Below are 22,855 nucleotides of genomic sequence, written 5' to 3' on the forward strand. Positions count from 1 at the left end.
GTTAAACAATGCTGGGTCAGAAAAAGGATGGAGGAAAAATACGAAAACTTGGGTGGTGGTAACAATAATGATGATGGTGGTGATCTGCAGGAGGAAGATCCCTTTTGGAGATCCTGAAATCAGTTACAGTATTCCAGAATCTGGTTAGGTTCTGAAATCTGGGCATCCCTCATATCTGATGATCTAATAATATAAAATTATGCTATTCATTAAGTGCTTACTAAGTACTTAAGTGTACTTAGTGTAGTTAAGTGTCCTAAGTGCTGGGGTGGATACAATATGATCAGGTTAGACATGGTTTCTGTCCCAGGTGAGGCAGAAGGGAGTAGCATTAAATCCACATTTTGCAGATGAGGAAACTGAGTCACATAGAGGAGACTGTCCCAAATTCACACAGCAGACAGGAGACAGAGCTGGAATTAGAACCCGGGGTTTTTAACTCCCAGACCTGCGCTCGGCAAAGGAGGCAAGAGTCCTCTCGGACCGAAGCCTCCAGGAGAGCCACAAGTGTGGCTTAGTGGATAGAGCATGAGCCTGGGATTTAGAAGGACCTGGTTCTAATCCCAGTTCCTGCATTTGTCTGCTCTGTAACTTGGACAAGTGACTTCACTTCTCTGTGAACTGAGAATTAAGAATGTGAGCTCTATGTGGGACAAGGATTGTGGGCAACCCTATTATCTTATATCTACCTCAGTGCTTAGAACAGTGCCTGGCCCATAGTAAGCGCTTAACAAATACCACAATTAATATTATTAAATATCACCACTTATAGCAGCTTGGAAATCACCCTGGAGCTCTCTGATGCTAATGATATGGATATTTTATCCTTTGCTACTTTTGCAGTGAAACAGAATCCTCTCCCTTCAGGCTAGAATTCCAGCAGGGTGGATAATGTTCCTAACTGACTTCTGGGATAAGGATGTCTAGTTAATGGTAGGATACCTTTTTCTGAAAGCTGGAACTCCCCCAGCCTGGATTTGTTTGGCCAGCTAAAAAGGGTGAAAGATCCTTGTGAAGCTTACCTGGGGCTAGGAAAGATAGCAGTGACCAGGTCCTGGGAAGTAAGCGAAGCCAGTTTCTTACTGGACCACTTCCTGATTGTTTGGCTTTGTTTAGCAAAAGGACTTCCATTTTCTCCATCTATCACGTATTATCCTTGCTAGATAATAATATTGGCAATGTTCTAAGACTTTTTTATGGAAAATGCAGCCTAGAAGTGTCAAGTTCTGTATTATGTTTTCCTCTTCTCAGGGTGAAATTTGCAATGTCTCCATGGAAATCTTTGGAGGAAAGCTCGGAAAATGCATCTTTGATGAGTTATTGTCTTGAGAGACTTTTTTCTTTTTCCTGTTACTGAACCTAGTTGTACCTTTGGTTGCAAAAACCTATCAGGGAAAGATATAAAGAATGTGTTGAGCCTCTTATATCTCCACTAAGAAATTAATTTCAGTGCCCCCTTCAATAAGCTTCTATTTCATGTTCTCTAAGCTTCTGTGAAGTGAGCTGTTATATAGATTTATCAGCTCCATTCTCAAAGTCATCACATCTTCCCCTTCAATTGATTGTTCCTGGGTGCTTCTTAGAGGACTTGCACACAACATATATTCAATAAACACTGTTGATGTTGCTGTGCAATATTAGGTAAGTCACTTAACTTCTGTGGGCTTGCATTTCCTCATCTGTAAAAAGGGATTACATCCTACTCCCTCCTACTTAGACTGTGAACCTCATGTGGAACAAGGATTGTGTACAATTCCAATATCTTGTATTTGCCCCAGATCTAAGTAAGAAATACCTTAATTATTTAGTTTTACTCTGGACTGATGTAGGAGCTCTGAGATAATTGTTGTGGCAGATGGGAAAACTTGGGTTTGAGCAACAAGGTAATTTCTCTACATTAAGGATAAATTAGAAATTAGGCTGCAGTGTTTTGCTCCGGCAGCATCCTGGGGTTCTGCTGAGGTACTCTATCTGTCATTCAGGATGTATTATTTCCAAGCCACTTTTTGTTATGCCATCACCACAGCCCCCAATGCTCACCTCCTCCCACCAACACCCCCCCGGTATCTTTCAAGGTGATGCATGTCTCTGACCCTACAAACATTCTTGGATTTAAGACATTTATCTCAACTGAGTTGCAAAGAGCCTGAGTCAGGAAAACAGTTTCTTCGACCAGTTTTAAATCTGCTCTCATGCTTTAAAGATTAAGGGAGTCAATATGCCTGTGTAAAACAATCGACTGGAGCTGGGCTTTATTCGTTCTGGGTAACTGTCATTACATAAGCAGGAACTTATCCTACTGTCATCCCCTGAACTGCTTTGCGGTGCCTTGGGAGAAGGCAAATCTTTGGACAACAGACCAAATGAATCACCAGAAATTTGCAGCCTAAAGAATCACAGGCTCAGCTGTTTGCCTGCTGAATGAACTTGGACAAGTCGCTTAATTTCTCTGTGCCTCAGTTTCCTCATCTATAAAATGGAGATTAAAATACCTTTTCTTCACCTTATAGTCTGTGAATCCCATGTGAGTCCCCTTTAGAGTGTAAACTCCTTGTGCGTAGGGAACTTATGTACCAACTCTGTTATAGTGTCCTCTCCCAAGTGTTTAGTGCTCTGCACACAGTAAGTGCCCAACAAATACAGTTGATGTGGTAAAGGTACAGTGTTCGACCTGATCAGATTGTATCAAACCCAGGTGTTCTTACAGTGCTTGGTATATAACGTGCTTAATAAATGCCATAAGAGGAGATTTCTCTGAGGAAGAAATCATGCCTGATTTAGCGTACATCTGGTTCTTTTCCTAAATTAGCCCTTTTCCATTAGTCAGTACAAAATGGGCCATCTCCTGTGCTCCTGGTAACTTTTGGCTCTTTGTCAGTATTACATACAAGGAAAGCAGTGTTTTTTGGAGTCAGAAAAGGAAGCTTCAAGAGGAAACCCAGGAAAACACTGAAGAAATCTCACTGGAATGAATCTATGCGAGATCATGCCTCAGTTTCTGTCCGGGGGTTGCATCCGGGTCACTCCTTTGCCAACATTTTTCTCTGGGTCAAGAAGAGGTAAAGAGTACTTACTCTAGGAAAACATTTCAGGCCTAATCTTTGTAAGCCAGCTGCCACTTCTCACAACTATTTGAATACCATTGCACATCCACACAAGGACAGCTGGTGTGAGAACAGCTAATTTGGAAATGATTAATGAGATTTCCAGTCATCCTGGACTCTAGAACTTGGCAAATTCTCATTTTGGCACATATCTTTTTTTTTCTTCTTTGAATGAATAGAAATTGAATTCTAACTTAAAGCATAGGTGTGCTGAGAAGAAACCATTTTGAAAATGATTTTTGGTAAAAAATAATCCAATTTGGAGGTAAAAATTGATAGTGTTTACTTAAAATTTCCAGTGGTGCACTCTCAGCAAGATATTTTCACTTGTCTGTTTCATTTGTCTGCTGTGTGACCTTGGGGAAATCACTTTTTTGTGACTCAGTTACATCATCTGTAAAATGGGGATTTAAGACTGTGAGCCCCATGTGGGACATGGACTGTGTCCAACCTGATTAGTTTGTAACTACCCCAGCGTTTAGTAGTGCACCTGCCACATAGTAAGTACTTAATAAATACCATTTTAAAAAGTGATGGCAAGGGAAGAGTCAGGGTAATGACATTTTAAGACAGTGAAACTGAAAGCCAACAGAGTAAGGGATTTGGTCTAAGCAAGACCCTATCAAAACCAGGATTTGAAGTTTGGCCTTTGGAATCCATTCCAGGGAGCTGTTCAAGGGCTATTCTTGATTCATTAGTGCTGCAATTTGGGCCAGATTTGAAAAATCAAGTCCACCAACTTGCTCATAGAATGTCAGCAGCTTTAATTTCTCTTGTTTATAATCCATGTCCTATTTTCTCAGTTTATCCAGGCCAATACGCTGTCTCTGACAATGGCATCAGGGGTTATTTGGAGGAAAAATATGTTGTTTTCATTCTTGACATTTGTCACGTCCTGGTTTGATGAATGCATCAATCACCTCACAGATGGCCGGGCCTCCAGTCTCTCCCCCCCACAAACTTCACCCTTCTGCCCAAATCATTTTTCTAAAACACTGCACGAGGCATACCTCACTATTGTTCATTCCTCTCTACAGCAGCAGAAACTCCTGACTCCTCCTGGCTTTGAGGAACTCAAATCAGTTCTCTCCCTACTTTGTATCCACTTTGTTCTCCCAGTTTCCCTTTTATGTTCTGCTAACCTACTTACAGTCCTTTGTTCTTAACTCTTCCACCTCTGACCCTCGCCCTTCACATCTGACAGACCAGTTCCCTGCCCATTTTTAAAATCCTATTGAAATTTCTTGCAGTTGATCCCTTGCTCACTTCCTCCCTCCTGCCTAGAAATCCCTCTCCTTCATATCCGACAGATCACCATTTTCTTCATTATGCCCTCCACCTGTACCTCTGACTCATTCCTTCATTGCTTATCTGAACATTTGCCCCCACCTTCTTCCCTCCCTGACGACCATCTTCAACTATTCGATTTCCAATGACTTCTTCCCCACTGCTTTTAAACATGCTCATGGATACCTTATCTTAAAAAACAAAAAACAAACCTTCCTTGACCCCACAGTTTCCTCCAGATATTGCCTTATCTCCCACTTACGATTCATCTCCAAACTCCTTTAGAGAGATATATCTACACTCATGGTCTCTGCTTCCTCTCCTCCAATTCTCTTCTTGACTCCTTCCAATCTGTTTTCCAAACCCTTTGCTCCACAGAAACTGCCCTCCCTAAGGTCACCAATGACCACCTTCTGGCCAAATCTGATGGCCTCTAGGCCATTCAAATCCTCCTTTACCTCTCAGTTGCCTTGGACACTACTGGCCAACCCCTTCTCCTGGAAACGTTATCAAACCTTAGCTTCACTGATTTCCTTTCTTTGTTCTCCTCCTATCTCTGCCTGCTCCTTCTCAATCTCTTTTTCTGATTCCTCCTCTGCCTCCAACGCTTTGACAGTAGGGGTCCCTCAAGTTTCAGTTCTGAGTACCCTTCTATTCTCCATCCATCCTTTGGGGAACTCATTTACTCCCAAGGTTTCAGTAACCATCTTTACAAAGATGATTCCCAAATTCATCTCTCCAACTCAGACCTCTCTCCTTATCTGCAGTCTCACATTTCCTTCTGCTTTCAGGACATCTCTATTTGGATGTTCCACTGACATCTCAAACTCAACTTGTCCAAAACAGAACTTCTTATTCATTCCATAGTATTTATTGAGTGCTTACTATGTGCAGAGCACTGTACTAAGCGCTTGGAATGTACCCCACCCAAACCCTTTGCTTCTCCTGACTTTCCCATCTCTGTAGACAGCACCACAATCTTCCCTGTCTCACAAGTCCATTACCTTGGTATTATCCTTGACTCATCTCTCTCATTCAACCCTCATTAAGTCTGTCACCAAATCCCATAAGTTCATCCTTCACTATATTGCTAAAGTCTGCCCTTTCCTCTCCATCCAAGCTGCTACCTCACTGATGCAAGCACTTATATCCTCCTTGATTACTACATCTGCTTCCTCACTGACCTCCCTAACTCCTGTTTCTCCCCACTGCAGCCCTTACTTCACTCTGCTGCCTTGATAATTTTTCTAAAATAAAGCCTTCATTCCACATCTTCCTACTCTTCAAAAGCCTCCGGGGATTGCCCATCCACCTCTGCATCAAACAGAAACTCCTTACCATCGACTTAAAAGCACTCAATCAACTCGCCCCCTCCCACCTTACCTCACTGATCTTCTATTACTGCGCAGCCCACACACTTTGTTCCTCTAGCACCAGCTTACTCACTGTGCCTCCATCTTTTCTGTGTCACTGCCGACTCCTTTCCCATATTTTCCCTCTGACTTGGGACTCCCTCCCCTCTTCACCATAGATGACAGTTCTCCACTCTCTCCACCTTTTAGGACTTATTATAATCCTATCTCCCCCCAAGAGGCCTCCCCTAATTAAACCTTCTTTTCCTCTACTCTCTCTTCCTTCCTCATCTCCTACACATTTGGAGCTGCACCCTTTAAGCACTTGAGATTCACCTCACTCTCAGGTCCACAGGACTTATGTTCATGTCCATAATTTATTTTTTATAACACTAATAGTCATGAGCCTTTTGCAGGGGAACTATCTCCCCTTAATAGTAGGCGCTCAGTCTGTGAACCCTTTGCGGGGCAATTATCTCCCCTTAATATCATTCATTCATTCAATCATATCTATTGAACGCTCACTGTGTGCAGAGCACTGAACTAATCACCTAGAAAGTAGAATACAGCAATAAAGAAAGACAATCCCTGCCCACAACGGGCCTACAGTCCAGAGGGGCTTAGTGAAAAGTTCAAAGTGAAACCAAACCACCACTGTGTACAGCAAAAAGCTTTATTCCATTCTTAGCCTAACTAAAAAAAAGGGGTAGATGTGTATGCGTGTACACACACACAAACACACACTCACACAAATGATGACAAATATAGTTACCCATCTGACTTATTTCCCCAGAGTTGTGCAGAGGGTCCCACGTTGGAGGAGTTCAAGAGGTCCGGCTGCCCGCAGCATGACTCTTGGTTCAAGTCTTAGATGCTTATGGCAAAGCCTGGAGTAAAAAAAAAAAAATAGTGGCATTTGTTAAGTGCTTACTATGTGCAAAGCACTGTTCTAAGCGCTGGGGGATACAAGGTGATCAGTTTGTCCCACGTGGGGCTCACAGTTTTAATCCCCATTTGACAGATGAGGTAACTGAGGCACAGAGAAGTTAAGTGACTTGCCCAAGGTCACACAGCTGACTAGCGGCGGAGCCGGGATTAGAACCCGTGATCTCTGACTCCCGAGCCCGCGCTCTTTCCACTGAGCCATGCTGCTTCTCTGAGTAGGCATCAGAGTGCACGTCTTGGATGATTTTGTCGCTTGGATGATACCACGTCATAGGTATCTTGGCTTAGTTGGTTTTGCCACCGGCCAGGGGACCAGTTCTTTCCCCCGTATCAGTTGTTCCAAGGTGGGTTGCAGTGAAGGGTCCTGATTAGCTGCTGTGATTGTCTGTTGTCTCTTGTTCATTACAGGGTTTAGCCAGGGGGGATGGCTACCCTGTCCCCCTGTGCCTACTCTGTGGGCTTAACCAGAAGTCTTCCTCCTGCCCAACAGCAGAGCAGTTTAGCTCCTCCTCAAACTCCTCTGCCAAACAATTCAGCAATTCAGGTCCTTCTCAAACTTCTCAGCAAGATAATTCAGTTTCTCCTCCAATTCCTCCTTCGACCTTATTGCTCATGGGATCAAAGAACAGTCTCTTAGGAAATGGCTTCTGCGTTACAAGACGGAGTCACTCTTGGTCCCCACAATAATAATTTTGGCATTTGTTAAGCACTTACAGTGTGCCAAGCACTATTCTAAGCACTGGGGTAGATAAATTGTAATAGGGCTGGACACAGTTCCTGTGCCACATGGGGCTCACAGTCTTAATCCTCATTTAACAGATGAGGTAACTGAGGCACAGAGAAGTGAAGTAACTTGCCCAAGTTTACACAGCAGACATGTGGCAGAGCCAGGATTAGGATCACACCCTCTGACTCCCAGGCCTGGGCTCTATCCATTAGACAACACTGCTTCCCTGTTGTAAAAGTAGAAATGACAGTATTTGGTACCTGAATACGTGGGTTGAATGAAAGACATAAGTCAAGGATGTCAAGCTTATGGGCTTGTGAGATGAGAAGAATAGTGATAATAATGTTGGTATTTGTTAAGCGCTTACTAGGTGCCGAGCACTGTTCTAAGCGCTGGGGTAGATCCAGGGTAATCAGGTTGTTCCACGTGAGGCTCACAGTTAATCCCCATTTTACATATGAGGTAACTGAGGCACAAAGAAGTGAAGTGACTTGCCCACAGTCACACAGCTGACAAGTAGCAGAGCCGGGAGTCGAACTCATGACTTCTGACTCCGAAGCCCAGGCTCTTTCCACTGAGCCACGCTGCTTCCCCTAGATGTTGTCTACGGTGATGGAAAAGAAAGTTCTCAACAATAAAATGCTTTTGTGTTAATTTCTAGGCTGGTTCAAGCTGCTCAATTTCAGGAGCCGCATGTGTGTGTTGCAGGGGAAGAATGTGGGAGGCAAAGGAAAGGCAGGACATGGCACTGGAGAGGACAAAATAATCATTTCAACTTCTGAAGTGGTTTTGAAGCAATAAAGTTTGAGAAAGCTAACAATTTTAGAATTCCATTCAGTTTCAATATTTATGTCTCCATCTCTAGATTTTAAGCTTCTTGGAGACAGAGAACGTGTTTACCAATTTCGTTGCATTGTACTCTCCCAAGTGCTTAATAGAGTTCTTTACCCATAGTAAGCACTCAATAAATACCATTGATTGATTAAAACCGTATCTCCTCCAAGAATCCTTCCCTGATTACCCTCTCATCTCTGCGTCCTTATCATCCTTCCTTCTGCATCACCTAGGCACTGGGGTCCAAACCACCTCGCCCCACCTCCAGCTCCAGAGAACTTTTGTACGTAAGAGTGATAATAATAATTGTATCTATTAAGTGCTTACTGTGTGTACTGGGGTAGATACAAGATAATTAAGTCCCACCTGGGGCTCACAGTCTAGGTAGGAGGGAGAACAGGTATTAAATCTCCATTTTACAGATGACAGAACTGAGGCCAGAGAAGTGAAGTGGCTTGCCTAAGGTCACACAGCAGACAAGTGGTGGAACAGGGATCAAAACTCAGGTCCTCTAACTCCCAAGCCGGTGTTTTTTCCACTAAGCTATGCTGCTTCTTATACTCTGCTGCTTCTCCTGTCTGTCATTTATTTAAATGTCCTTTCCAGCGTGGCTTAGTGGAAAGAGCATGGGCTTGGGAGTCAGGACGTGGGTTCTAATCCTGGCTCTGCCATTTGTCTGCTGTGTGACCTTGGATATGTCACTTAACTTCTCTGTGCCTCAGTTACCTCATCTGTAATATGGGGATTAAAAGTGTGAGCCCTACGTGGGACAACCTGATTGCCCCGTATCTACCCCAGCGCTTAGACCAGTGCTTGGCACATAGTAAGTGCTTAACAAATACCATAATTATTATTATTATTATTTTCCCCTCACTAGAGTGTAAGCTCCCTGAAGTTAGGGATCATGTCTACCAACAACCTTTTAGTGGGTACTCTCCCAAGTCCTTAGTACAGAGCTCTGCCCATGGTAAACACTCAATAAATACTATTGATTGATTAACTGATTGAAATGACTCCAGGAGAACTTCTCGATCAGTTTGTAATCGCCTCGCATTATATCTCTTCTCTCACTGCGGCAGGAAACGTGTCTACCAACTCCTTTGTGTTTTACTTTCCCAAGCACTTAGTTTAGTGTTTTACCCAAATAAGAGCTCAATAAATGCCATCGATTGATTCCCAAAGATCATTTCAGTACTTATGTACATTCCTGAATTCACTCCCATACACAGCACTTTAGAACTTATTTTTGTATTTTATTACCTCCTTCTATGTGTAACTGGTATTAATGTCTGCCTTTCCCATTAGATTGTAAGATCTTTTTGGGGATAAGGATCATGTCTATTAACTCTATCGCACTCTCCCAGTACCTTTGTGCAGTACTCTGCACAATATAGGTCTTTAAAAACTTTTATTTATTGATTGACCAACCTGATAAGGAATAAACCTTCTAAGATCTCTCTGTTTTTCCACTAATAGTCTATTATTAACCTCTCCTCTATCAATTTATCCAATCCCTTCTTGAACATATTGATATTTTCTGCCTCAACAACTTCCTGCGGTAACACATTCCAGAGACTTAAAACCAGCTGGCTAAACAAGTTATATGTAAAGATTTATTTTACGTTGCATGATGGACATTGCTCTAAAATTGCTGACCCAGATGTTTTATTGGATTCTGAATAAGGGTCTCCTGGGAGGAGGCAGGAGATATCAAACTGTTTAACACATTTAAGCCTGTGTCGGGAAACATTTCAGACAACATCTCTGGTCTCTCCATCAAATTAAAACCTGCGCCAGATTCATGATTCTGTATTAGGTGCTGAGTGGATGGAGTCAGGGGATGATGCACAGATGTTCCGTGGTGCAAAATAACAGCTTTCCTTAGCAGATTGTAGAAAATGTGTTTTTCCTTCGTTGTACAATTTAGAGGTTATATAATTCTGCAATTTTTTTGTGGCTCTCAAACTCCAGACCTACACGCACGTAGCATGTTTATAATTGGTTATCTATGGGAAAAAAAGCTTGTTTTTCAGGCATTGTTTTCTGGTAACAAATCTACATAGATAGGACTTGGTTTCAAAAGTGTCTGCAAATTTGTCTTAAAAGACAAATTTGAGAAGCAGCCTATCCTAGTGGATAGAGGACAGGTTTGGAAGTCAGAAGGACCTGGGTTCTAAACCCAGCTCCAACACTTGTCTGCCGTGTGAGCTTGGGCTTGTCACTTACCTTCTCCGTGCCTCAGCTAGCTCATCTGTAAAATAGAGATTGACTGTGAGCCCCATGTGGGACATGGATTGTGTCCAACCTATTTAGATTGTAACCTACCTGTGCCCTTAGTGCAGTGTTTAGCACACAGTAAGTGCTTAACAAATGCCATAAAAAAGGCATGGGGGTTCTGAGTCACCCCCAATTTATTTCTCCTTTCTTCAGAGGTCAAAAGATGGTCGTGAGCCCAATTAGGGTTCTAATCCAAAATAATCACCACTTCTATACCATGCAGTTTCATAGTAAAATGATTGTTCTCCCTGTTGTCTAGCAATCAATAGGGATCATGTCTACTAACTCTATTGAAATCGCACAAGCTTTCAGTATAGTGCTGTGCATATAGTAAGTGCTCAGTAGGTATCATTGACTGATGGATTATAAGTAGCGCATCAGCCTTAAATGGGCCCTTAAATGGGATAATTTTGAGGGGGGGAAAGATTTAAGGAACTCCCCTCCCCCATTTTCAACATGATTTCTACATGCAGGGGGACTCTCTCTAGCTGAGCCACCAGGCAGATGATGCCAAGATACTGGGCAGAGCTTCCAGGATTCTGAAGCTTGATGATTTACTGCACGACATCCCTAGGATTAAGGACTGGACAGAGATGCTGCTCCTGACTACAGTTTACCCATGAACCACTATTTTTAATATTTTTAAGCTTTTAGGAATTCTCCCACCCATCATCTCATGACATAGTGATCTACTGCTTATTCCTTCACTCATTCAATCATATTTATTGAGTGCTTACTGTGTGCAAAGCACTTGGAAGAGTGCAATATTATTCATTCAATAGTATTTATTGAGCACTTACCATGTGCAGAGCACTGTACTAAGCTCTTGGAATGTACAATTTGGCAATAGATAGAGACAATCCCTGCCCAGTAACGGGCTCACGGTCTAAATGGGGGAGACAGCAAAGCAAAACAGAACAAAACACAAGAAGACATCATCATCAAGATAAATAGAATCATGGAGATATACACTTCATTAACAAAATAAATAGGGTAATAAATAATATATACAAATATTATGCCAGAGAGCCCAAGACTACCCCATTCCACAGCCCCTCTGTGAAGTCTGCTTTTCTCCAAGGGTTTAATTTGGGAATCCAACTTCATGGAGTTTAATTTAGGCAGCCAATTAAGTTGGTTAGTTTTGGGGGTGGGGAGAGGGAGGAGCAGGAGACTCCCCCTAAGAATACAGTCCCTAATTTCTAACTAGAATAAACCTTGATACTTAGAAAAGCAGTGTGGCTTAGTGGAAGGAGCACGGGCTTGAGAGTCAGAGGTCACAAGTTCTAATGCCGGTTCTGCTACATGTCAGCTGTGTCCCTTTGGGCAAGTCAATTAACTTCTCTGTGCCTCAGTCACCTCAACTGAAAATGAGGATTAAGACTGTGAGCCCTGTGGAGGATACCTGATTACCTTGTTAGAATAGTGCTTGGTACATAGTAAGTGCTTAACAAATACCATCATTATTATTATTATTAGTGAAATTGTAAATTCAGAACTTAAATATGTTGTCACCTTACTGTAGTATTGCCAGAAAGAAAACCTCAATTTTTCCTTATGGTTTGAGGTCTTCCTAGTTATGTAATACTAGCAGAACTGCCTTACTTTGCCTGGGGTTAATGATAACAATCTGACCCCCTAGTTGACAACATGAACTGTGTTGGTCATGCTAAAAATTCCTGTGACAATTTCAATAATGTCTAGCAAGTTTCACCTTAGAACTTCAAGACACTTTATTAAAACACGGCCAAGAGTATTGCAGGGATCACTGTAATCTGCAGGTAATTTTTGTTTGTTTTAGTGATACTTGTCAAGTGCTTACTATGTACTAAGCACTGTATTAAGCAATGGGATAGCTAACAAGATAATCAGGTTGGACAAAGACCTTGTTCCACATGGGGCTCCCACTCTATGTAGGAGGGTGTAGGATTTTATCTCCATTTTATGGAAGAGGTAACTGAGGCACAGATAAATTAAGTGACTTGCTCAAGGTCACACAGGAGGCAATGGCAGAGTTGGGATTAGAAATTCAAAATTCATTTGAGAAATTCATTTCATTCTCCTCTCCAGCTGGGCTTTTTACCAGAGCTGCTGACAAACAGCAAAATGAACTGACATGAATTTCATCTCCTTCTGCCACTACCCATCTTTAGCTGGAAGTACTTCCCAGCAGGAAGATGACCAAGTGACAGCAGGAAGGACCAAGAGAATCAATCAATCAATCAGTGGTATTTATTGAGCACTTCCTGTGCACAGAGCACTGTGCTAAGGGCTTGGAAAAGTACAATACAATAGAGTGATGCTATCTCTGACCATAAGAAGCTTACAATCTTAAGGAAAGAGAAGCAGAGATGGCTTTGATAGTTCATACACTGCTTTACCATGTCTTGAAGATTAATGAAGTGGGAAGCAGCATGGCCTAGTGGATAGAGCACAGGCCTGGAAGTCAGAAGGAGCTGGGTTTTAATTCCTGCTCTGCTGAGTGACCTTTGGCAAGTCAGTTCAATTCTCTGTGCCTCAATTAACTCATCTGTAAAATAGGGATTAAAACTATGAGCCCAATGTGGGACAGGGACTGTGTCCAACACAATTACCTTGTATCTACCCCCTTAGAACAGTGCCTGGCATTTAGGAAATGCTTAATGAATATCACTAATTATTATTATTATTATTAAGTGTCAGCATAAATACCAATGTCCCCACTCTGTGGTAAGCCATGACCTGTTCCATGACTTCCCAAAGGTGGCCTAGGGAATCAGCAAACAGAACTAGGAAGAGACATTGCCCCTCCCCACCCATACCAAGATTAGGCTTCTTCCCTTTTAAGGACTCTAAAAATGATTTTCTCTTAAACTGCAGCACAGAGCACTCAACTGACTCCTCATACTGTGGAACAGCCAAATGCAGAAGGCAATAATTTTGACCAAGGCTGAGATCAGAAATGGTGTTTTTATTTTGGGGGGTTAGGAAAATCACGGGGCAGTGTTTCCAAAGAGACTATCCAAGTTCCAAATCTTAGTCTGTCAAAACAACATTTTCAAGGGGCTACATACTCATGGCACTGCATTATAGAATCTGAGTAACCAAAAAAGAAGTTTGAGATGGGAGTTGCTGTAAAAGATCAGACTTTGTGTGTGTGTTTTTTCTTGGCCATTTCTTTAAACCATCAAATCAAATTATTTAAGGAATACCCAGAAGATGATGATGACACCAGCTTTGAGTAAAAACTCTTCAAAAGATACCGACGTGCATGGGATACTAGGGTTACTGGAAAGAGGCACCTAGAAATTTCCAAATTTGGGCATAGATAGCCTAAAAGATCAGTTGGATAAGCACTGAGACTGGTAACATTGGGAGAAGGCCAGATCCTGTCCATTTACACAGGCTGTGAAATAAATCCAGGCTTTCTGACCACAACTTTTGAGATTCCATTTTGCAACCTGAGACACTGCAGATATGTCATTTAAATAATAAAAAAGATTGTTCTCTCGAGGAGGCGTCTGCAGGGATAAGTACATGCCTTAGACTGTAAATCCACTCTGGGTAGGGAAGATGTTTACCAACTCTGTAATTGCGTACTCTCCCAAGCGCTTAGTACAATGCCATGCACACAGGAAGCACTCAATAAATACCACTGATAAATAAATACCAGATGATGCCAATGAGAAGCACTGGGAGGAGAGGGGCAAGTCGGGCAGTGGGAGGTGGGGCAGTGGGGAGAAGCCACTATCTCTCCGGCCCTGCATCCAGACTCATCTGAGACGAGCCTCAGATCATGACTATCTGACAGTCAAAGCTTCAGGAACAGATGCAGTCACCAGAGTCTCTTGCTCATTTCACCAGCGTCGAGGCAGCTGGCTGCAGAGCCAGGTCAGGAACCGAAGGCCACCAGGGTTAAAGAGCACCAGGCAATGTGGTGCAGTTGAGGAAGTGTTTTGATTTATAATTCATGAGTCTTTTCTACTTCTGGGAACATTCTGTACCATATGCGTGTTTCACTTAGTACACATTCCAAAGCAATTTTTTTTATCGGTTTAGAATCTCATTTACAGAGAGAAGGTAGATAAATAAGCCGATAGTTAAACATTTGTAAACCAATACATTCCGATGAAATCCACCCATTGATCACGTGACCAGTGTAGGGTGTTAAGCCCTGGCGTCACAAGAGAACGGAATGTTCTCGAGTTCTATGTAAAACTCTGATCATCATGCAATTCCCCTAAGGTTTCCGGCTAGTTCATCTTCTTAACATGCCTTGGAAACTTTTAATACAATACAGTATACACTGCATTGTATTTTGCATTATGTCTCTTCTACCAGCAGAATATTTTCTGATCTGCAACTCCCTGCCTGAATAATACAATAGTCTTCTTGTGTTACCTAGATCAGTGCAGTCCAAGCAACTGTACCTGTAGCATAATGGAAAGAGCATGGGCCTGAGAGTCAGAGGAAGTGTGTTCTAACTTTAGCTCCGCCACTTACCCCACTGTGTTTCCTTGGGCAAGTCATTTAACTTCTTTGTGTCTCAGTTCCCTCAGCTACAAAATGGGGATTCAATAATTGTGCTCCATCCTACTTAGACTATGAGCCCCTTATGGGATCTGATTATCTTGTTGTCCCATGTGAGGCTCACAGTCTTCATCCCCATTTTGCAGATGAGGTAATTGAGGCACAGAGAAGTTAAGTGACTTGCCCATAGTCACACAGATGACAAGTGGCAGAGCGGGGATTTGAATCCATGAGCTCTGACTCCCAAGCCCAGGCTCTTTCCACTGAGCCATGCTGCTTCTCTTACAGTCCTTGGCACTTAGTAAGCACTTAACAAATACCAAAATTATTACTTTTTCTTATTATTTCACATTTACAGAATATCAGGTGGAGCTTGGCCCAAGCTCTCTAGAAAAGTGACCAAAGTTTTTGTCTTTTCTAGGGGAAGCTGAGAATAACCTGTGCGCTTGCCTACTTTGAAAAGTTTTTTGGGTGTCTTGGGAAAAAAAGCACTGTTTATATCTCTGGAAGAATTGATTTACAACTGACAAGCTATCCCCCTTACCCCTTCCAGTTGTGGACTACCTCCAGTAGCAGAAACTGGAATCATTTTCAATCTTAATGCACACCCTGCCCACCAAATTGCCCACCAAATAAGCTGGGAGGGAAAACTGACATGTCTCATTTTAGACTGCTCAGAACTCAGTGTCCTATGCCGATTCATTTCCTTCATCCACATTCTTTTTCTTTGTCCTCTCATTTGAGGTACTGGGAATTAACAGCAGGCTGAAAGGATATCTTGTTTTCTGTAAAAGCATTAGGTGTTTAAGCATCTTGTTTTTGCTCGAGGAAAGAAAAAGAACTAATCACAGCCCCTTGCCGCCTGTGTAACCTTGAACAAATCACCGTTTCCTTAGTTTTCTCCTCTATAAAATGGGGATTCATTAATCTTTTCTCTCTCCCACTTTAGATAGTGAGCTCTATTTGAGACAGCGACTGTGTCCAACCTGCTTATCTTGTATCTACTCCAGCCTTTAGTATAGTGTTAGTACATAAAAAGTGCTTAACAAATAACATAACTATTATTATTATTATTGTTATATATAAATTTATCCTTATAATCCTGGTTTTGCAAATGGTCACATTTCCAGTGCCAGTTAGAGTTTACAGCAAAGCCTCAATATTGATTTTTTTTCCCCAGTTCCTCTTCAGTGTCATAGACGTAGAGAAAGATGGGCAGCAGGGCAAGGTGGGTTAAAAATAATGGATTAGTAACCTCGTTGGTCTATTTAGCTCACAACCCTCCATGGATTCCAATGATGATCATGTTTTTCTAACAAAACATTTACTCTGTAGGTACATGCTTTTAAGGAACTCAGTCAGCTGTCTCTCTCCTTCCTAACCTTGCTGATCTCCTCCTACAACCCAATGCAAACGCCACTCCTCTAACATCAACCCATTCCTGTACCTCAGTCTTAACTATCTCACCACGGAACCCTTTCTGACATTCTCCCTCAGGCCTTCCCCTTCCTACTCAACAGTTCATAACTCTTCCCACCCTCACAACCTTCCTAAAATCATATCTCTTACAAGAGGACTTCCCACAGACTAAGCCATTTATTTCCCTTCCCTGCTCTTCCTTCTGTGTTGATGATGAACTTGGCTTTGTACTCCTTAAGCACTTGGATACTCACCCCAGCCCCACAACATTTATGTAAATATTCTTATACCCTACTATTTCCCCTATCCATAATCTATTTTAATATCTGGGTCTCCCTTTAGACTGTAACTCTTTGTGTCCAGGAAACATCTACCAACTCTGTTGTATTCCTCAAGCGCTAAATAAGGCAGTCTCGTCTCCAGGATGGAATGGGCCTGGAAATCAGAAGGACCGGGGTTCTAATCCTGAGTCTGCCACTCATCTGCTGTGTGACCTGGGGCAAGTCACTTAATAATAATAATGTTGGTATTTGTTAAGCGCTTACTATGTGCCGAGCACTGTTCTAAGCGCTGGGGTAGATACAGGGTAATCAGGTCATCCCACAGGGTAATCAGGTCATCAGGCTCACAGTTAATCCCCATTTAACAGATGAGGTAACTGAGGCACAGAGAAGTTAAGTGACTTGCCCACAGTCACACAGCTGACAAGTGGCAGAGCCAGGAGTCGAACTCATGACCTCTGACTCCAAAGCCCAGGCTCTTTCCACTGAACCACGAACTTCTCTGTGCCTCAGTTGCTTCATCTGTAAAGTGAGATTAAGACTGTGAGTCCCATACAGGCCAGGAAATGTGTCCAATCTGATTAACTTGTATCTATCCCAGAATTTAGAACCGTGCTTAGCACATAGTAAGCGCTTATCAAGTACCATAATTATTACAGTGCTCTGCACAGTAAGTGCTCAAGGATTACCACTGATTGATGGATTAGATTGCAGAGTAAGGAAGTCAAAATATAAGTGAAAGTTTATTAAAAGGAAATGGCTTCATCCAAGTTTTCTGTTGTTTCTATTCTGCTGGTTTGAAGCTGGCTAGTAGGAGTACAGATCGTGACTGAAATCCCCTGGTAGGTAACCAGGTAAATGCATCAGGATTACTGGCCAGAGAAGAGTTAATATTTTAGTTCTTAATCTCTGGAGCCAACTGAGTGTGAGTAAAATAAAAATCAAGCAACCTTTCGTTGCTTGAGGCTGTTGCTTTATCAGCCTGTGAGCCAGTCTTGGGAAGAGACATGGTGATTTATGTTAATTACCTCCAATGAAGTATGAGCTAAATAGATGTGAGTCACGCACTGGTGTAATTTCACGAAAATTATGTAAGCTGTGTTTATAATGGGATGCCTGTTGGATCAAATGTACAATTTTAGACGGCAAGGAGCATTAGAAATGCTGAATCATATACTTGCACTAACAAGTTATAACAGTTGATATTTAGGCATTAGGTCAAACTTGTTCATGTTCTTCAAGTATTGTTCACTGACTTGGAGTGAAAAAGATATTACTGTATTGGAAGAAATGCATTTGGATCAATTGGATATTTGCATGGGTATATATAGCGCAAGTCAGATGACGCAGGATGGAGTGTAGGGTAGTTGGTGACGGTCTATAGATGGATGGTTTCAGTCAGCCTTGTGACTGCAGTAGGTTTCCAAAATAATTGTGCCAGCAGAATCCCAATAAAGTGGGAATCTGCTGCTTTCACCTTTTCCAGTGGCCACTCCTTCCCATCCATTCTCCTGTCTCTCCTTTCCTTCCACGGATCCCTTTATTTCTAGGCTAGCAGAAGGTAAGCTGCTTCCTTCAGGAAATATCCTGTGTTACCGCCCAGATTTCCAATGGAAGCAGTTAGACAGGGTGGTGATAAAGTACAGCATACTCAATTACTTTTTAGCCTGCAGCTTGATTTCCACTAATTTGCCCTGATATCATTTGGATGTCACTGCATGGGAATGCAAGCTCATTTTTTTCTTTTTTTGGTATTTGTTAAGTGCTTACTATGTGCCAGGTACTGTACTAAGCACTGGGGTAGATAAGAGATAACCAGGTTGGACACAGTTCATGTCCCCTCCATGGGGCTCACAGTCAATCCCCCTTTTACAGATGAGGTATACTGAGGCACAGAAACACTAAGTGACTTGGCCAAAGTCACAGAACAAATAAGGTCTTTAACACATCGGAGAAACAACATGGCCTAGTGGAAAGAGGCAGAGGTCTGGGAGTCGGAGAACCTGGGTTCTAATCCCAGCTCTGCCAAATGCCTGCTGTTTGACCTTGGGCAAATCACTTAACTTCTCTGTGCCTCACTTCTCCTGTTCTCCCTCCTACTTAGACTGTGAGCCCCAGTCCAACCTAATTCACTTGAATTTACCCCAGTAGTTAGAAGAGTGCTTGACACATTTTGTCTTATGCCGTCGAGTCACGTCCGACCCATAGCGACACCATGGGGACATCTATCCCAAAACGCCCCATCTCCACCTGCAATTGTTCTGATGGTGTAACCATAGAGTTTTCTTGGTAAAAATATGGAAGTGGTTTACTACTGCCTCTTTCCATGCAGTAAACTGGAGTCTCCGCCATCGACTCTCTCCCGTGCCGCTGCTGTCCAGCATGGGTGAGTTTTGACTTGACGCAGATTGCCTTCCACTTGCTAGCCACTAGTCAAGCTAGGAATGGAATGAGGAGGCCTCTGCTTGAATCTCCCTCCCCTAGCCGAGACTGGTAGAGTACTGGAAACTCTCCAGGTGAGACCCTGAGGGGGGCTTGACACATAGTAAGCAGTTAAAAACTAATTTTAAAAATACCATAGGAGTGACTTGGAACCAAGACTATAAGTGACCCAGTCCCATTTATTGCACTTGCCTTGGTGGCAGAGATCAGGTTTTACTTAGTTCAGCTGGCAAGGGCACTGCATTCAAAAGAGGTTTAGGAAGCAAGTGAGTTCAGGACCAATAAGCAAGTTCCAGAGATGCTCAGTCCGGCTTGCACCAACTCCGCCTGCCAGACATCTTGCAACTTATTGAGAAGCAGCATAGCTTAGTAGGTAGATGACGGGCTTGGGAATCAGAAGGAACTGGGTTCTGATCCCAAATCGACCACGTGTCTGCTCTGTGACCTTGGGTGAGTCGCTTCACTTCTCTGGGCCTCAGTTACTTCATCTGTAAAACGGGGAGTAAGACTGTGAGCCCCATGTGGGGCAGGGATTTTACCCAACCTGATTAGTTTGTATTCATTCATTGAATCATATTTATTGAGCACTTACTGTGTGCAGAGCACTGTACTAAGCACTTGGGAGAGTACAATACAAGAATAAACAGACACTTTGCCTTGCCCACAATGAGCTTACAGTCTAGATGTGGGGAGACAGATATTGATATAAAAAAATTACAGATCTGTACATCAGTACATAAGTACTGTGGGAGTGGGAAAGAACAGAGGGAGCAAGTCAGGGTGACACAGAAGGGAGTGGGAGAAGAGGGAAGGGGTTGCTTAGGAAAGGCCTCCTAGAGGAGATGTGCCTTCAATAAGGCTTTGAAGGGGGGAAGAGTAAATGTCCACTGGATTGAGGAGGGAAGGCATTCCAAGCCAGAAGCAGGATGTGGGTGAGGAGTTGGTGGTGAGAAAGGAGAGATCAAGGCACTGTGAGAAGGTTAGCATTAGAGGAGCAAAGTGTATGCGCTGGGTTGTAGTAGGAGAGTAGCGAGAAGAGGCATGAGGGGGCAAGGTGGTGGAGTGCTTTAAAGCCAATGGTGAGGAGTTTTTGTTTGATGTGATGGTGGATGGGCAACCACAGAAGTTTTCTGAGGAGACAGAAAAACATGTCCTCAACGTTTTTGCAGAAAAATGATTTGGGCAGCAGAGTGAAGTAAGGACTGGAGTTATCTACTCCAGTGCTTAGCACAGTGCTTGGCTCATAGTAACCACTTAAAAAGTACCATTATTATGATTATGATTATTATTATGTTTCACTGGCCAACTGGGAACCAGGTGAGAGAGTGTAAATGGAAGATTGCAACCTATCACCATGACTGGACAAGTAAATCTAGCATATGTTTGGTTGGCATAGAATGATTTCTTCCCTCTCATTCCCACAATCCTGCTCATCCCAACTGGGCAAGGAGCTCAAAGAGGTGGGTGGAGGGGGCAGGAGGGGATGGGGAAGAGGGGTGGGGTGGGGGATGTGTGTGTGTGCGTGTGTGTGCGTATGCTCGCACACGAGGGCACAAGCAAAGACCATCATTTTAGCCAAAGGTCTAATTAGGCATTAAATTTCAGTCAGTAACATCACTTTCAATTATGAAAGATTGCTTTATATAACACATATTGAAAAGCTGTGTGGCCCAGTGGGAAGAACACAGGCCTGGGAATCAGAGGATCTGGGTTCTAATCCCGGCTCCGCGGCTTGTTCACTGTGTGATCTTGGGCAAGTCACTTAACTTCTCTGGGCCTCAGTTCCCTCATTTGTTGCCAGCCCCACGTGGAACATGGACTGTGTCCAACCTGATTATATCGTGTAAATACCGTAGCACTTTGTACAGTGCCTGGCACATAGTAAGAACTTAACAAATACCGTTAAAATGAATCAGTGGCAGCGATAACAAAAGTTACTGGAAAAGGGCAGAATTTGTTCTTCATTAAGTTTAGAATTGCCCCAAGAGTTAGGGCCAAACACAGCTTTTTTAAAGTGGTTAATAATGTAAATCTGTCTTTATAACCATCATCTTTCATAGCAGGGAAAATGACACACAAAAGAGGTGGATAAGGAGGTGGAGGTAAGATAGCAATGCAGACAATGTGACACATTGTGAAATGAATCCCTCGGGCAGTATTTTCTCGGCTTTATTTGTACAATCGCTCCATCTGCTAGGGACAGATTTCCAGGCAATTTGAAGCAATTTCATCCATTCCACCTATATCTAAACAATATAAACTTAACCAGTAGGGCTGACTTCAATCAGTTGTGCACCCGAGGCAGGTCACACAATCCATGACGCACGCAGGATGCAACATGATGATATTGCTCGGGGGCACCATGAGGTAAAATCAAACCATACCTTTTCTCATCATGGCAAAACAGCAATTTCCAGACATAGTTGGCCATCAAGATCCTAAGCCTCCTCTCAACCTGGGATGCAGAGATACCCACAGTCCTGATTTGGACCACAGAGAAAGTGGGTTTGGCAACAGAGTTCCCTGGGTTCCCCCGAAACATTGGTTCCCACTCTGGCCCAGTTACTCCTGAGTCTGCTCTTTCTGTTCCTCCCTCATGCTCTCCTCTGCATATTCCTGCTGCTCTCTGCTTCTTCTCTCAGTTCCAGGCCACTTTCTGGCCCTTTCTTGCCTACACTTCCTGGCCGGACCTCAAAAGTGGCAGGGGGAGGGGAGGGCAATGACCCAGCTAATGTGTGGCAAGTATCTTGGTAAGTAGCATGGTGAAGCAGCATGACAGAGAGGATCCATACAGCACAGGCTTGGGAGTCAGAAGGTCATGGGTTCTAATCCTGGCTCTGCTCCGTGTCTGCCATGTGACCTTGGCAGCATGGCTCACTGGAAAGAGCTCGGGCTTGGGGCTCAGAGGTCATGGGTTCTAATCCCGACTCCGCCGCTTGTCAGCTGTGTGACTTTGGGCAAGTCACTTGACTTCTCTGTGTCTCGGTTACCTCAAAATGGGGATTAAGACTGTGAGCTCCACGTGGGGCAACCTGATCTCCGTGTATCCTTCCCAGCACTTAGAACAGTGCTTGGCACGTAGTAAGCACTTAACAAATGCCATCATTATTATTATTATTATTATTACCTCGGGCAAGTCACTTAACTTTTCTGGACCTCAGTTACCTCATCTGTAAAATGGGGATTAAGACGGTGAGCCCCCACATGAGGCAGGGACTGTGTTCAACCCAATTTGCTTATCTCTACCCCAGTGTTTAGTACAGTATCTGGCTCATGGTAAGTCTTTAACAAATACCACAGTTATTGTGATTAGGTCTGATACAATGCCTTCTTGAAAGGCTCCAATGATAGCCATTTTTGGAGGGTTGAGAGGTGTGCTGCCTCCCTGAGGTGGCTGCTTACCTCACCGTCTTTAACTGGCCCTCCTGGCCAGTTAGCGAGAGGCAGTTCTTCAACGTGTCCCCGGACTGAGCCGGGAGACTGCCTGATTAACAACTTCTACCTGTTGAGGGGCTCTGGGGTCGACAGTGAGGTCATCCAATTCACCGCAGAATGTGGAGGTTGGTGAGGGGGAAGGGAAGAACAGAGTGTGGAAAGCCTGAATTGCAGTCTCTTAATAAGGCAGATGCACTGACAACAGGGTTCTGAGGATGGGCTTGGAGGGAGAACTAGTGATAT

The 22,855-nt window shown here is 43.2% G+C and overlaps 1 non-coding gene across 1 annotated transcript; it reads right to left on the reverse strand.

Annotated features, from left to right (window-relative positions):
- Window positions 1-19,131: 19,131 nt before the first annotated feature.
- LOC114809910 lies at window positions 19,132-19,269 on the reverse strand. The gene has a single exon (XR_003757681.1). It is a non-coding gene; the product is annotated as a small nucleolar RNA SNORA7 (small nucleolar RNA).
- Window positions 19,270-22,855: the final 3,586 nt, after the last annotated feature.

The sequence above is a fragment of the Ornithorhynchus anatinus genome, chromosome 2 (genome assembly GCF_004115215.2).
Source record: "Ornithorhynchus anatinus isolate Pmale09 chromosome 2, mOrnAna1.pri.v4, whole genome shotgun sequence".
Taxonomy (NCBI): Eukaryota; Metazoa; Chordata; class Mammalia; order Monotremata; family Ornithorhynchidae; genus Ornithorhynchus; species Ornithorhynchus anatinus.